This window comes from Hyla sarda, unplaced genomic scaffold (genome assembly GCF_029499605.1).
Source record: "Hyla sarda isolate aHylSar1 unplaced genomic scaffold, aHylSar1.hap1 scaffold_806, whole genome shotgun sequence".
Taxonomy (NCBI): domain Eukaryota; kingdom Metazoa; phylum Chordata; class Amphibia; order Anura; family Hylidae; genus Hyla; species Hyla sarda.
The window spans coordinates 32527-44887 of record NW_026610832.1 but is presented as its reverse complement, the minus strand read 5'-3'; the positions used below and the strand labels follow the sequence as shown (position 1 = coordinate 44887).

The 12361-nt window shown below is 45.6% G+C and overlaps 5 non-coding genes across 5 annotated transcripts; all 5 read left to right on the top strand.

Annotated features, from left to right (window-relative positions):
- Nucleotides 1–1452: 1452 nt before the first annotated feature.
- Nucleotides 1453–1643, top strand: LOC130347006 (U2 spliceosomal RNA). Its single transcript, XR_008885026.1, has one exon. It is a non-coding gene; the product is annotated as a U2 spliceosomal RNA (small nuclear RNA).
- Nucleotides 1644–3730: 2087 nt separating this feature from the next.
- Nucleotides 3731–3921, top strand: LOC130347005 (U2 spliceosomal RNA). The gene has a single exon (XR_008885025.1). It is a non-coding gene; the product is annotated as a U2 spliceosomal RNA (small nuclear RNA).
- A 2087-nt stretch (nt 3922–6008) lies between these two features.
- LOC130347004 (U2 spliceosomal RNA) lies at nt 6009–6199 on the top strand. Its single transcript, XR_008885024.1, has one exon. It is a non-coding gene; the product is annotated as a U2 spliceosomal RNA (small nuclear RNA).
- A 2083-nt stretch (nt 6200–8282) lies between these two features.
- Nucleotides 8283–8473, top strand: LOC130347003 (U2 spliceosomal RNA). The gene has a single exon (XR_008885023.1). It is a non-coding gene; the product is annotated as a U2 spliceosomal RNA (small nuclear RNA).
- A 2099-nt stretch (nt 8474–10572) lies between these two features.
- On the top strand, nt 10573–10763 carry LOC130347002 (U2 spliceosomal RNA). The gene has a single exon (XR_008885022.1). It is a non-coding gene; the product is annotated as a U2 spliceosomal RNA (small nuclear RNA).
- Nucleotides 10764–12361: the final 1598 nt, after the last annotated feature.

Genomic DNA, 12361 nt, shown 5'->3' with positions numbered 1-12361 from the left:
CAGAGGGTTAGGCTATGCTATTGTGCACCTACCTGATGCATCAGAAGGTGCGAGGCCCTTGCTAAATTCTGTGCACAGACTTTGAGATCTATGCTTTAGACTGTATCTAAACCTGCTCCAACATGGACTGACATTCTGGCCTACTTTCAGCCGATGCGACTTGTCTGTCGCTGAACAGTCGCTTTTTATGTATTCAGCACCTATGTATAATGTTGTAAAAATGCTCTAGAAGCTAAAGTCGCAGAAATGTCACACATATTTGGCCTGCAACTTTCTGTGCGACAAATTCAGACAGGAAAAATCAGTATAAATCCTTAGAAAATTATCCCCCAGTGTCTCCATCTGCTGGCGGTATTGAATAAGCATTGCTGCACTGATGGGGTATGCATTAGACGAAAAAAAAGAAGAAAAAGAAGAATAATACGCCCAGAAAAGAGGCGAAAAGGAGAAAAACGTAAAAAAACGTGAAAAAAAAGTAAGAGGAAGAGAAGGGAAAAAAAGGTGGAAATGGGTTTAAAAGTGATTTCGGCTGAGAAATATATATATATATATATATATATATATATATATATATATATATGCGCACACACACACATAGATACAAACGTATTCTCCGTTGAGATATTGCAGCCGCTGCTGTGTCCAGGCCCAGGAGCCTTAGCACTGTGCTGTGATGTCACTCAATACCACTGACATCACTAGGTGTAAACAACATCTCTCCTTTGCTGTGTATGTGACTATGGAGCTGTTTGGTGATGTCGTCTATTACGGCCTTCATAGAAGCAACAGGAGATTGTTGCATCCATCTTGAACCCTCAGAACTACAGTGCTATGATGTCACTCACTTCCACAGGCCTTGCAGAGTGTAAACAACAACAACCCAGCTTTGTTGTGTATGTAACCATAGGGATTTGTGATGTCACCTAGAACCTTCACAGCAGCGACAGCTTTATGAGGAGCATCAGCACTGCTCTGCCTGAGCAGAACCATCACCGCCATAGGTTGTCAAATAACCCGGATTTAACCCACACAGGTAAGTCCAATGGGGTGCAGGCATGTCCTCTATGCTTACAGCTTCCCGTGGGTGTTGGTTTGATACCGTTTGGGGACAGCCAAGGAGGCATCTGCAGGCAACAAAGGTAGGTGTGTGCTTGTGTGTGTGTTTCCTATGCAGATCCTAAGCCCAGTGTCACATGCAAGTAGGAGGAGTAAGAAGGGTTCCTGGCAAATCCGGGTTATGGATTGCATTTAAAAAGGCCCCGTGGGAGTGCAATGGGCCCCTGTCTTGCTGCTTAGCAATAATGGTATGGGTTTAGGTTCTGCTGTGTGTACTGGTGGTTGACTGCCCCCCAGCCCAGAGTGTGCATGGAAAATTGTCTGGCAGCCTCCCTGACAGCAAGCAGTGATAGTGCCCATGAAGGGGACCTTGTTGGGCCCGCCCCTTTCACGGTTATCGCTTCTCGGCCTTTTGGCTAAGATCAAGTGTAGTATCTGTTCTTATCAGTTTAATATCTGATACGTCCCCTATCTGGGGACCATATATTAAATGGATTTTTGAGAACGGGGGCCGATTTCGAAGCTTGCTTCCGTCGCCCTATGCATTGACCCGATATGGCAGTATCTTCGGGTACAGTGCACCACCCCCTTACAGGGTTAAAAAGAAAGATTCCTACTTTCATTGCTACCTGCTTGCTGGCTAGCCAGCTAGCCAGCCCTGTGGGCCTTGCTGCTGCTGCAGCCAAAAAACAAAAGGTGGTGCTGCTGCTGCTTCTGCTGCTTCTGCTTCTGCTTGTGTCTGGCCCCTGTTGGAGCGTCCAGGCACAGGACTTCTGCTGCTGCTGACTAAATGGCCTCCTTAATTGGATCATTTGAGTAGCCAGCACACCTGTGCAGGTAGGGCATGACATGATAGGCAGCTGCCTTGATAGCGGGTGGGTGCTGAATGTTCCTAATTGACAAAATAAGATTAATGCTTATGAAGAAATATAAAATCTCATCCCTTCCCCAATATCGCGCCACACCCCTACCCCTTAATTCCCTGGTTGAACTTGATGGACATATGTCTTTTTTCGACCGTACTAACTATGTAACTATGTAACATAACATGGGGGGGGTCTCCTGGCTGTTCACACAGGTGTGTCATTGCTGTACATTGACCATGCATTGCTTCTGTGGTATTGCAAAGGCAAAGACAAATGCTTCCAGCCATCCATTGCACTAATGGATTGGTCATCAGCTGGCTGTCTATGTCCCGCATCAATATAGACCAAAGTACAGAGGGTTAGGCTATGCTATTGTGCACCTACCTGATGCATCAGAAGGTGCGAGGCCCTTGCTAAATTCTGTGCACAGACTTTGAGATCTATGCTTTAGACTGTATCTAAACCTGCTCCAACATGGACTGACATTCTGGCCTACTTTCAGCCGATGCGACTTGTCTGTCGCTGAACAGTCGCTTTTTATGTATTCAGCACCTATGTATAATGTTGTAAAAATGCTCTAGAAGCTAAAGTCGCAGAAATGTCACACATATTTGGCCTGCAACTTTCTGTGCGACAAATTCAGACAGGAAAAATCAGTATAAATCCTTAGAAAATTATCCCCCAGTGTCTCCATCTGCTGGCGGTATTGAATAAGCATTGCTGCACTGATGGGGTATGCATTAGACGAAAAAAAAGAAGAAAAAGAAGAATAATACGCCCAGAAAAGAGGCGAAAAGGAGAAAAACGTAAAAAAACGTGAAAAAAAAGTAAGAGGAAGAGAAGGGAAAAAAAGGTGGAAATGGGTTTAAAAGTGATTTCGGCGGAGAAATATATATATATATATATATATATATATATATATATATATATATATATGCGCACACACACACATAGATATAAACGTATTCTCCGTTGAGATATTGCAGCCGCTGCTGTGTCCAGGCCCAGGAGCCTTAGCACTGTGCTGTGATGTCACTCAATACCACTGACATCACTAGGTGTAAACAACATCTCTCCTTTGCTGTGTATGTGACTATGGAGCTGTTTGGTGATGTCGTCTATTACGGCCTTCATAGAAGCAACAGGAGATTGTTGCATCCATCTTGAACCCTCAGAACTACAGTGCTATGATGTCACTCACTTCCACAGGCCTTGCAGAGTGTAAACAACAACAACCCAGCTTTGTTGTGTATGTAACCATAGGGATTTGTGATGTCACCTAGAACCTTCACAGCAGCGACAGCTTTATGAGGAGCATCAGCACTGCTCTGCCTGAGCAGAACCATCACCGCCATAGGTTGTCAAATAACCCGGATTTAACCCACACAGGTAAGTCCAATGGGGTGCAGGCATGTCCTCTATGCTTACAGCTTCCCGTGGGTGTTGGTTTGATACCGTTTGGGGACAGCCAAGGAGGCATCTGCAGGCAACAAAGGTAGGTGTGTGCTTGTGTGTGTGTTTCCTATGCAGATCCTAAGCCCAGTGTCACATGCAAGTAGGAGGAGTAAGAAGGGTTCCTGGCAAATCCGGGTTATGGATTGCATTTAAAAAGGCCCCGTGGGAGTGCAATGGGCCCCTGTCTTGCTGCTTAGCAATAATGGTATGGGTTTAGGTTCTGCTGTGTGTACTGGTGGTTGACTGCCCCCCAGCCCAGAGTGTGCATGGAAAATTGTCTGGCAGCCTCCCTGACAGCAAGCAGTGATAGTGCCCATGAAGGGGACCTTGTTGGGCCCGCCCCTTTCACGGTTATCGCTTCTCGGCCTTTTGGCTAAGATCAAGTGTAGTATCTGTTCTTATCAGTTTAATATCTGATACGTCCCCTATCTGGGGACCATATATTAAATGGATTTTTGAGAACGGGGGCCGATTTCGAAGCTTGCTTCCGTCGCCCTATGCATTGACCCGATATGGCAGTATCTTCGGGTACAGTGCACCACCCCCTTACAGGGTTAAAAAGAAAGATTCCTACTTTCATTGCTACCTGCTTGCTGGCTAGCCAGCTAGCCAGCCCTGTGGGCCTTGCTGCTGCTGCAGCCAAAAAACAAAAGGTGGTGCTGCTGCTGCTTCTGCTGCTTCTGCTTCTGCTTGTGTCTGGCCCCTGTTGGAGCGTCCAGGCACAGGACTTCTGCTGCTGCTGACTAAATGGCCTCCTTAATTGGATCATTTGAGTAGCCAGCACACCTGTGCAGGTAGGGCATGACATGATAGGCAGCTGCCTTGATAGCGGGTGGGTGCTGAATGTTCCTAATTGACAAAATAAGATTAATGCTTATGAAGAAATATAAAATCTCATCCCTTCCCCAATATCGCGCCACACCCCTACCCCTTAATTCCCTGGTTGAACTTGATGGACATATGTCTTTTTTCGACCGTACTAACTATGTAACTATGTAACATAACATGGGGGGGGTCTCCTGGCTGTTCACACAGGTGTGTCATTGCTGTACATTGACCATGCATTGCTTCTGTGGTATTGCAAAGGCAAAAACAAATGCTTCCAGCCATCCATTGCACTAATGGATTGGTCATCAGCTGGCTGTCTATGTCCCGCATCAATATAGACCAAAGTACAGAGGGTTAGGCTATGCTATTGTGCACCTACCTGATGCATCAGAAGGTGCGAGGCCCTTGCTAAATTCTGTGCACAGACTTTGAGATCTATGCTTTAGACTGTATCTAAACCTGCTCCAACATGGACTGACATTCTGGCCTACTTTCAGCCGATGCGACTTGTCTGTCGCTGAACAGTCGCTTTTTATGTATTCAGCACCTATGTATAATGTTGTAAAAATGCTCTAGAAGCTAAAGTCGCAGAAATGTCACACATATTTGGCCTGCAACTTTCTGTGCGACAAATTCAGACAGGAAAAATCAGTATAAATCCTTAGAAAATTATCCCCCAGTGTCTCCATCTGCTGGCGGTATTGAATAAGCATTGCTGCACTGATGGGGTATGCATTAGACGAAAAAAAAGAAGAAAAAGAAGAATAATACGCCCAGAAAAGAGGCGAAAAGGAGAAAAACGTAAAAAAACGTGAAAAAAAAGTAAGAGGAAGAGAAGGGAAAAAAAGGTGGAAATGGGTTTAAAAGTGATTTCGGCGGAGAAATATATATATATATATATATATATATATATATATATATATATATATATGCGCACACACACACATAGATACAAACGTATTCTCCGTTGAGATATTGCAGCCGCTGCTGTGTCCAGGCCCAGGAGCCTTAGCACTGTGCTGTGATGTCACTCAATACCACTGACATCACTAGGTGTAAACAACATCTCTCCTTTGCTGTGTATGTGACTATGGAGCTGTTTGGTGATGTCGTCTATTACGGCCTTCATAGAAGCAACAGGAGATTGTTGCATCCATCTTGAACCCTCAGAACTACAGTGCTATGATGTCACTCACTTCCACAGGCCTTGCAGAGTGTAAACAACAACAACCCAGCTTTGTTGTGTATGTAACCATAGGGATTTGTGATGTCACCTAGAACCTTCACAGCAGCGACAGCTTTATGAGGAGCATCAGCACTGCTCTGCCTGAGCAGAACCATCACCGCCATAGGTTGTCAAATAACCCGGATTTAACCCACACAGGTAAGTCCAATGGGGTGCAGGCATGTCCTCTATGCTTACAGCTTCCCGTGGGTGTTGGTTTGATACCGTTTGGGGACAGCCAAGGAGGCATCTGCAGGCAACAAAGGTAGGTGTGTGCTTGTGTGTGTGTTTCCTATGCAGATCCTAAGCCCAGTGTCACATGCAAGTAGGAGGAGTAAGAAGGGTTCCTGGCAAATCCGGGTTATGGATTGCATTTAAAAAGGCCCCGTGGGAGTGCAATGGGCCCCTGTCTTGCTGCTTAGCAATAATGGTATGGGTTTAGGTTCTGCTGTGTGTACTGGTGGTTGACTGCCCCCCAGCCCAGAGTGTGCATGGAAAATTGTCTGGCAGCCTCCCTGACAGCAAGCAGTGATAGTGCCCATGAAGGGGACCTTGTTGGGCCCGCCCCTTTCACGGTTATCGCTTCTCGGCCTTTTGGCTAAGATCAAGTGTAGTATCTGTTCTTATCAGTTTAATATCTGATACGTCCCCTATCTGGGGACCATATATTAAATGGATTTTTGAGAACGGGGGCCGATTTCGAAGCTTGCTTCCGTCGCCCTATGCATTGACCCGATATGGCAGTATCTTCGGGTACAGTGCACCACCCCCTTACAGGGTTAAAAAGAAAGATTCCTACTTTCATTGCTACCTGCTTGCTGGCTAGCCAGCTAGCCAGCCCTGTGGGCCTTGCTGCTGCTGCAGCCAAAAAACAAAAGGTGGTGCTGCTGCTGCTTCTGCTGCTTCTGCTTCTGCTTGTGTCTGGCCCCTGTTGGAGCGTCCAGGCACAGGACTTCTGCTGCTGCTGACTAAATGGCCTCCTTAATTGGATCATTTGAGTAGCCAGCACACCTGTGCAGGTAGGGCATGACATGATAGGCAGCTGCCTTGATAGCGGGTGGGTGCTGAATGTTCCTAATTGACAAAATAAGATTAATGCTTATGAAGAAATATAAAATCTCATCCCTTCCCCAATATCGCGCCACACCCCTACCCCTTAATTCCCTGGTTGAACTTGATGGACATATGTCTTTTTTCGACCGTACTAACTATGTAACTATGTAACATAACATGGGGGGGGTCTCCTGGCTGTTCACACAGGTGTGTCATTGCTGTACATTGACCATGCATTGCTTCTGTGGTATTGCAAAGGCAAAAACAAATGCTTCCAGCCATCCATTGCACTAATGGATTGGTCATCAGCTGGCTGTCTATGTCCCGCATCAATATAGACCAAAGTACAGAGGGTTAGGCTATGCTATTGTGCACCTACCTGATGCATCAGAAGGTGCGAGGCCCTTGCTAAATTCTGTGCACAGACTTTGAGATCTATGCTTTAGACTGTATCTAAACCTGCTCCAACATGGACTGACATTCTGGCCTACTTTCAGCCGATGCGACTTGTCTGTCGCTGAACAGTCGCTTTTTATGTATTCAGCACCTATGTATAATGTTGTAAAAATGCTCTAGAAGCTAAAGTCGCAGAAATGTCACACATATTTGGCCTGCAACTTTCTGTGCGACAAATTCAGACAGGAAAAATCAGTATAAATCCTTAGAAAATTATCCCCCAGTGTCTCCATCTGCTGGCGGTATTGAATAAGCATTGCTGCACTGATGGGGTATGCATTAGACGAAAAAAAAGAAGAAAAAGAAGAATAATACGCCCAGAAAAGAGGCGAAAAGGAGAAAAACGTAAAAAAACGTGAAAAAAAAGTAAGAGGAAGAGAAGGGAAAAAAAGGTGGAAATGGGTTTAAAAGTGATTTCGGCGGAGAAATATATATATATATATATATATATATATATATATATATATATATGCGCACACACACACATAGATATAAACGTATTCTCCGTTGAGATATTGCAGCCGCTGCTGTGTCCAGGCCCAGGAGCCTTAGCACTGTGCTGTGATGTCACTCAATACCACTGACATCACTAGGTGTAAACAACATCTCTCCTTTGCTGTGTATGTGACTATGGAGCTGTTTGGTGATGTCGTCTATTACGGCCTTCATAGAAGCAACAGGAGATTGTTGCATCCATCTTGAACCCTCAGAACTACAGTGCTATGATGTCACTCACTTCCACAGGCCTTGCAGAGTGTAAACAACAACAACCCAGCTTTGTTGTGTATGTAACCATAGGGATTTGTGATGTCACCTAGAACCTTCACAGCAGCGACAGCTTTATGAGGAGCATCAGCACTGCTCTGCCTGAGCAGAACCATCACCGCCATAGGTTGTCAAATAACCCGGATTTAACCCACACAGGTAAGTCCAATGGGGTGCAGGCATGTCCTCTATGCTTACAGCTTCCCGTGGGTGTTGGTTTGATACCGTTTGGGGACAGCCAAGGAGGCATCTGCAGGCAACAAAGGTAGGTGTGTGCTTGTGTGTGTGTTTCCTATGCAGATCCTAAGCCCAGTGTCACATGCAAGTAGGAGGAGTAAGAAGGGTTCCTGGCAAATCCGGGTTATGGATTGCATTTAAAAAGGCCCCGTGGGAGTGCAATGGGCCCCTGTCTTGCTGCTTAGCAATAATGGTATGGGTTTAGGTTCTGCTGTGTGTACTGGTGGTTGACTGCCCCCCAGCCCAGAGTGTGCATGGAAAATTGTCTGGCAGCCTCCCTGACAGCAAGCAGTGATAGTGCCCATGAAGGGGACCTTGTTGGGCCCGCCCCTTTCACGGTTATCGCTTCTCGGCCTTTTGGCTAAGATCAAGTGTAGTATCTGTTCTTATCAGTTTAATATCTGATACGTCCCCTATCTGGGGACCATATATTAAATGGATTTTTGAGAACGGGGGCCGATTTCGAAGCTTGCTTCCGTCGCCCTATGCATTGACCCGATATGGCAGTATCTTCGGGTACAGTGCACCACCCCCTTACAGGGTTAAAAAGAAAGATTCCTACTTTCATTGCTACCTGCTTGCTGGCTAGCCAGCTAGCCAGCCCTGTGGGCCTTGCTGCTGCTGCAGCCAAAAAACAAAAGGTGGTGCTGCTGCTGCTGCTGCTTCTGCTGCTTCTGCTTCTGCTTGTGTCTGGCCCCTGTTGGAGCGTCCAGGCACAGGACTTCTGCTGCTGCTGACTAAATGGCCTCCTTAATTGGATCATTTGAGTAGCCAGCACACCTGTGCAGGTAGGGCATGACATGATAGGCAGCTGCCTTGATAGCGGGTGGGTGCTGAATGTTCCTAATTGACAAAATAAGATTAATGCTTATGAAGAAATATAAAATCTCATCCCTTCCCCAATATCGCGCCACACCCCTACCCCTTAATTCCCTGGTTGAACTTGATGGACATATGTCTTTTTTCGACCGTACTAACTATGTAACTATGTAACATAACATGGGGGGGGTCTCCTGGCTGTTCACACAGGTGTGTCATTGCTGTACATTGACCATGCATTGCTTCTGTGGTATTGCAAAGGCAAAGACAAATGCTTCCAGCCATCCATTGCACTAATGGATTGGTCATCAGCTGGCTGTCTATGTCCCGCATCAATATAGACCAAAGTACAGAGGGTTAGGCTATGCTATTGTGCACCTACCTGATGCATCAGAAGGTGCGAGGCCCTTGCTAAATTCTGTGCACAGACTTTGAGATCTATGCTTTAGACTGTATCTAAACCTGCTCCAACATGGACTGACATTCTGGCCTACTTTCAGCCGATGCGACTTGTCTGTCGCTGAACAGTCGCTTTTTATGTATTCAGCACCTATGTATAATGTTGTAAAAATGCTCTAGAAGCTAAAGTCGCAGAAATGTCACACATATTTGGCCTGCAACTTTCTGTGCGACAAATTCAGACAGGAAAAATCAGTATAAATCCTTAGAAAATTATCCCCCAGTGTCTCCATCTGCTGGCGGTATTGAATAAGCATTGCTGCACTGATGGGGTATGCATTAGACGAAAAAAAAGAAGAAAAAGAAGAATAATACGCCCAGAAAAGAGGCGAAAAGGAGAAAAACGTAAAAAAACGTGAAAAAAAAGTAAGAGGAAGAGAAGGGAAAAAAAGGTGGAAATGGGTTTAAAAGTGATTTCGGCGGAGAAATATATATATATATATATATATATATATATATATATATATATATATATATATATGCGCACACACACACATAGATATAAACGTATTCTCCGTTGAGATATTGCAGCCGCTGCTGTGTCCAGGCCCAGGAGCCTTAGCACTGTGCTGTGATGTCACTCAATACCACTGACATCACTAGGTGTAAACAACATCTCTCCTTTGCTGTGTATGTGACTATGGAGCTGTTTGGTGATGTCGTCTATTACGGCCTTCATAGAAGCAACAGGAGATTGTTGCATCCATCTTGAACCCTCAGAACTACAGTGCTATGATGTCACTCACTTCCACAGGCCTTGCAGAGTGTAAACAACAACAACCCAGCTTTGTTGTGTATGTAACCATAGGGATTTGTGATGTCACCTAGAACCTTCACAGCAGCGACAGCTTTATGAGGAGCATCAGCACTGCTCTGCCTGAGCAGAACCATCACCGCCATAGGTTGTCAAATAACCCGGATTTAACCCACACAGGTAAGTCCAATGGGGTGCAGGCATGTCCTCTATGCTTACAGCTTCCCGTGGGTGTTGGTTTGATACCGTTTGGGGACAGCCAAGGAGGCATCTGCAGGCAACAAAGGTAGGTGTGTGCTTGTGTGTGTGTTTCCTATGCAGATCCTAAGCCCAGTGTCACATGCAAGTAGGAGGAGTAAGAAGGGTTCCTGGCAAATCCGGGTTATGGATTGCATTTAAAAAGGCCCCGTGGGAGTGCAATGGGCCCCTGTCTTGCTGCTTAGCAATAATGGTATGTGTTTAGGTTCTGCTGTGTGTACTGGTGGTTGACTGCCCCCCAGCCCAGAGTGTGCATGGAAAATTGTCTGGCAGCCTCCCTGACAGCAAGCAGTGATAGTGCCCATGAAGGGGACCTTGTTGGGCCCGCCCCTTTCACGGTTATCGCTTCTCGGCCTTTTGGCTAAGATCAAGTGTAGTATCTGTTCTTATCAGTTTAATATCTGATACGTCCCCTATCTGGGGACCATATATTAAATGGATTTTTGAGAACGGGGGCCGATTTCGAAGCTTGCTTCCGTCGCCCTATGCATTGACCCGATATGGCAGTATCTTCGGGTACAGTGCACCACCCCCTTACAGGGTTAAAAAGAAAGATTCCTACTTTCATTGCTACCTGCTTGCTGGCTAGCCAGCTAGCCAGCCCTGTGGGCCTTGCTGCTGCTGCAGCCAAAAAACAAAAGGTGGTGCTGCTGCTGCTTCTGCTGCTTCTGCTTCTGCTTGTGTCTGGCCCCTGTTGGAGCGTCCAGGCACAGGACTTCTGCTGCTGCTGACTAAATGGCCTCCTTAATTGGATCATTTGCGTAGCCAGCACACCTGTGCAGGTAGGGCATGACATGATAGGCAGCTGCCTTGATAGCGGGTGGGTGCTGAATGTTCCTAATTGACAAAATAAGATTAATGCTTATGAAGAAATATAAAATCTCATCCCTTCCCCAATATCGCGCCACACCCCTACCCCTTAATTCCCTGGTTGAACTTGATAGACATATGTCTTTTTTCGACCGTACTAACTATGTAACTATGTAACATAACATGGGGGGGGGGGGGGGGGTCTCCTGGCTGTTCACACAGGTGTGTCATTGCTGTACATTGACCATGCATTGCTTCTGTGGTATTGCAAAGGCAAAGACAAATGCTTCCAGCCATCCATTGCACTAATGGATTGGTCATCAGCTGGCTGTCTATGTCCCGCATCAATATAGACCAAAGTACAGAGGGTTAGGCTATGCTATTGTGCACCTACCTGATGCATCAGAAGGTGCGAGGCCCTTGCTAAATTCTGTGCACAGACTTTGAGATCTATGCTTTAGACTGTATCTAAACCTGCTCCAACATGGACTGACATTCTGGCCTACTTTCAGCCGATGCGACTTGTCTGTCGCTGAACAGTCGCTTTTTATGTATTCAGCACCTATGTATAATGTTGTAAAAATGCTCTAGAAGCTAAAGTCGCAGAAATGTCACACATATTTGGCCTGCAACTTTCTGTGCGACAAATTCAGACAGGAAAAATCAGTATAAATCCTTAGAAAATTATCCCCCAGTGTCTCCATCTGCTGGCGGTATTGAATAAGCATTGCTGCACTGATGGGGTATGCATTAGACGAAAAAAAAGAAGAAAAAGAAGAATAATACGCCCAGAAAAGAGGCGAAAAGGAGAAAAACGTAAAAAAACGTGAAAAAAAAGTAAGAGGAAGAGAAGGGAAAAAAAGGTGGAAATGGGTTTAAAAGTGATTTCGGCGGAGAAATATATATATATATATATATATATATATATATATATATATATATATATATATATGCGCACACACACACACATAGATATAAACGTATTCTCCGTTGAGATATTGCAGCCGCTGCTGTGTCCAGGCCCAGGAGCCTTAGCACTGTGCTGTGATGTCACTCAATACCACTGACATCACTAGGTGTAAACAACATCTCTCCTTTGCTGTGTATGTGACTATGGAGCTGTTTGGTGATGTCGTCTATTACGGCCTTCATAGAAGCAACAGGAGATTGTTGCATCCATCTTGAACCCTCAGAACTACAGTGCTATGATGTCACTCACTTCCACAGGCCTTGCAGAGTGTAAACAACAACAACCCAGCTTTGTTGTGTATGTAACCATAGGGATTTGTGATGTCACCTAGAACCTTTACAGCAGCGACA